At 38.4% G+C, this 4,207-nt stretch overlaps 1 long non-coding RNA gene across 1 annotated transcript; it reads left to right on the top strand.

Annotated features, from left to right (window-relative positions):
* The first annotated feature begins 2,337 nt into the window (after nt 1–2,337).
* Nucleotides 2,338–3,968, top strand: LOC129153503 (uncharacterized). The gene is made up of 3 exons (XR_008559490.2): nt 2,338–2,641; nt 2,732–2,819; nt 3,269–3,968. It is a non-coding gene; the product is annotated as an uncharacterized lncRNA (long non-coding RNA).
* The last annotated feature ends 239 nt before the right edge of the window (nt 3,969–4,207 follow it).

Here is a 4,207-nt window from a genome sequence, read left to right as displayed (position 1 = left end):
TATAATGTTAAAAATATCCGTACAGAACCAAAGCTTATGTATTGTCAGCATATACTGTCCAAATATTGATGACCCTCCATTCTTTCATAATTTTTTCTCTGTACTCTCCGAACACTTGGACTGTCCACTTAATATTGGAGGTGATTTTAATTTTTGGATGAATTCCTTAACAGACAGGCTAAGTACAGCTGGGACTCAGCGCAATTGGCAATCCACTAACATAGTTAAACAGTACATGAGTGATTATGGGCTTTGTGATGCATGGCAATCTCTTCATCCTAACCGTGAGAGTATACTTTTTTCTCACACGTCCATCACTCTCATTCACGTTTGGATTATTTTCTAGTCAGCAGCTCATTGTTGGCTGACATTTCAGACACTGAGATACACCCAATAGTTGTCAGCGACCATGCTCCGGTTTCTTTAACTCTGGTAAATAAAAAGACAATCCCACCAAGCAAAAACTGGAGGTTTAATACATCACTGCTCAAAGACGAAGGTTTTTTAGATTTTTTTTAAAAGGAGTGGGCTTTATATTTAGAACATAATGACCTGCCTGGAACATCAGCATCTATTCTCTGGGAGGCAGGAAAGGCAGTGATGAGAGGTAAAATAATCTCTTTCTCATCACATAAGAAAAAAACAGAAAACAAACGTATTCAGGAGTTAGAAGAAATCATTAAGTCTTTAGAGGCATCCACAGAAAAGGAGTTAATGAGCAAATTACGTAAAGCTAAATTAGAACTTCATGGAATTATTGACAAAAGACACAATTTTTAGCACAAAGACTACGAATAGAAAACTTTGAACATAGTAATAAATCAGGTAAATTTTTGGCTAGCCAGTTAAAAATAAATAAAGAGAAAACTACCATATCTGCTGTTAAAGACTCAACCGGGAATATAGTTTATGACCCTGAAAGAATAAACGACACTTTCAGAGACTTTTACCAAACTTTGTACTCACCACAGATAAACCCATCAGATAACGAGATCGATGAGTTCCTTGACAGGATAACACTTCCTAAATTATCAGACAGCCAAGTTACAGTCCTGGACTCGCCACTAACCTCAGCGGAGCTCCAGGAGGCCCTTAAATCTATGACGAATAGGAAAGCTCCAGGTCCAGACGGGTTCCCAGTAGTTCTACAAAGAATTCTGGATCATTCTGGCTCCAATATTTTTCAGAATGGTGAGGGAAATCGAAGAGAGCGGCAGATTACAGCCAAACATGAACTCAGCCAATATTAGTCTCTTGTTAAAACCAGGCAAAGACCCTGCATTTCCTACCAGCTATCGCCCAATTTCCCTTATTAATGTTGATCTCAAAATAATTTGTAAAGCCCTGGCAAAAACATTAGAGAAGGTAACCCCCTTCATAATACACCCTGACCAAACTGGTTTCATTAAGGGTAGACAGTCATCCACAAACTCACGTAGATTACTTAAAGGAGACATAACATGAAAAACACACTTTTTTATCCATTAACACAGTGTGTTTCACATTTTAAGTGTCTAAGTGAGCAAAAAGGCTTATATTATTCACTGGAGTTGCTATTTAGATATTTAATAATTAAGTTTTGGGCATATTTGTCCACCCGTTCAGTTTTTCAAATTATCTATTACATCAGTAATTTATTTCGTCAGGATAACTACCAAATATGGTAATGGCCCTCGGCTAAACACAGAGCCAATCCGCCATTTTTTCTTCTCGCTAAGATTTTTTGTAGTCGTATTGGAAAAATGCAGAATGGTTATTTTAGCCACACACAGCTCAAAACTGTTCCTCGTTTTAAGGAAGGGTGGTGGGGCAGTATTTAAACCCAGGAGCTGATGACACTACTGCTAAAAAAACACAGAAGAAAAAGTAGTAGTAGTGTGTTTGTGTGTGTGTGTGTGTGTGGTTCGTTCGGTGTCTCCAGGCTACTGACCAAGTACGAGGCCTTCATCTATCTAAAAGGAGTAATTTCCATCTGAATGTGGCAGCAACGGGACACAGCAGCAGAGCGGTAAGCTTCATATCACTCTAAAATGTCGACAAACTTTACTTTAGATTTACGGGCATTAGCAGCACTAAAGCGTTAGCATCCGGCTTGCTATCGCTAGCACAGTATGCTAGTAAAGTTAGCACCCAGATTAATGTGGATTTGGCTGATTTTCGTGGAATAAAACGTGATTTCTGATCAACGCCTTCTTTTACACCAGATGATAACCTCCCACTGATTGTAACAGCAGAGAGCCTGTGTGTTATTCTACGTGAGTGTGATGTAATCTTAGCATCCAGTAAATAAAGTCCCATATAAGCTAAAATGCAGCCTGACAGTCATTAAAGTGCGTCAACACAGTGGATTTAATACAAGTTTTAAAGAACAATCTCTGAGTGAAGTGAGGTTAGTTTTTTGTCTCACTGCAGATATAAAAACTAACTCTGCATCAGTCAGACGCAGCAAAGCTCACCGTCTGTATGAGCGTGAGCGTCGGAAAGCTGATAAAATCAGCTGTAAAATAATTAAAACAAAAGTAGAAATGTTCCTTTGCTTTTTTAGTGTCCACATCCAGAAGGCTGGAGCCTTGTTTCACTGACAGGCTGTCAGACTAAAGCCCTGATGAGCTCAGCTGGGACAAACTGGTCTGATGTTTAGGTACGTGAAGATCTGCTTCTCCAAGGCCTTGAGATGCTAGTAAAAAATAATTTAGCCAGCTTGCTAATGTTACTTTTCTTCTCCTCTAAGGAACACAGAACGTTCAGATGTTGAAGCTTCACGTCACCTACTGAGGAAGGAGACCCACCAGTAAAGAGACAGTCTGGACCAGACCAAAGTGAGTGATGACACACCTCAGCCACCCTCATCATTAAGAACACCTCACCCCCTGAATCACTGACAGCAGAGTGATTTATTTGATGTTTTACTTGTTTAGTCTGTTTAGAAATGATAGAATTACATTATTTTCTGTAATCGACCATCTGATCTGGATGTGTACAGAATAACTTTCCCCAAATTCAGCAGCAGCTGGCCTACAAAAACAGCTGCAGCATGTAGTAAGTCTGTCTGCACTGCTCTCTAATGAGCTTCCTTTCATAAGGAATCATTTGTATAATTTTAGTGTCACTATTTTATTACATTTGTAAGAAAATATGAAGTCACTGCAGCAAAGTGAACTTGTGAACAAACACAAACGTGACTATAAACATGAAAGCTAAAGAAACAACTTTCCTAAAGCTGCTTGTAGACAAAATATGTCATTAAAGTTATTGTCTATCATTGCAGAATATGGCGATGACATCATGGAACTGGTCTTTGGAAAAGTTTTCCCTGAACCAACTCCGTTTCTAGATGAGGTAGAGAAGATCTGCATCTCACCAACCCTCTGGTCTCAGTATTCAGACAACGGAGGTCTCCCACTGTTATCCAGGACCAGTTTGAAGCCCACATACTGCCCCTCCCTCATCACCAGGAAACATCAGTTCCTATCCTGAGGACAACAGAAGACGGCAGGAGGACAGGAACTCTGAGACCTAGATACCACCAGCACCGGGACACAAAGCACCTGTGTGCACAACGCCTGTTTAACTACTAAAGCCTGTTTATTATATTGTTCTACTTATTTGCTGTGAGGTTAATACTTAGAAAATTTGTATATTAATGTAAACAATAAAAAAATCACTGATTGTATGTTTTCTTTTAGATGTAATGGTCCAAACTCAGCCTTGTAGACATTTATTGCATCCTGTAGGTAAATACACAGAACAGGCTCAGATCCAGGATGACCCAGCATGCTCTTCTTCCATTCTGGCTGTTAGGGATTTTATCAATAACTCAATGCCTTCTGATGTTTTCACCTAACGGTATTTATTTAGAATGCAGGTAAGATTTAACTATATTTGTTAGCAAAGCAGACTGATCTTGGGAATTTCACTGCAGCACTGATGTCCACCTGTGTGTACACATTAGAAAGAATTACCACTTTACAGCTAAACACATATTTAATAAAGATGTAGGCTACGCATTGCAGACAATAAAAACAAAGTTGTAAGCATTAGAATTATAATGATCACATTAAAGAACATTGAGAAATGTTCTTTATTTTTGACTAGAATCTCAAATCTTTAAATTAAAATGTGACTGCTTTTTATCCATTTTCAGCCTTAAGACACCCAATATAAAATAAGACAACTTATAAAATTATTTATAATTATATGTATGTAT

Source organism: Nothobranchius furzeri, chromosome 4 (assembly GCF_043380555.1).
Source record: "Nothobranchius furzeri strain GRZ-AD chromosome 4, NfurGRZ-RIMD1, whole genome shotgun sequence".
Lineage (NCBI taxonomy): Eukaryota > Metazoa > Chordata > Actinopteri > Cyprinodontiformes > Nothobranchiidae > Nothobranchius > Nothobranchius furzeri.
This window is presented reverse-complemented; position numbering and strand designations above follow the sequence as displayed.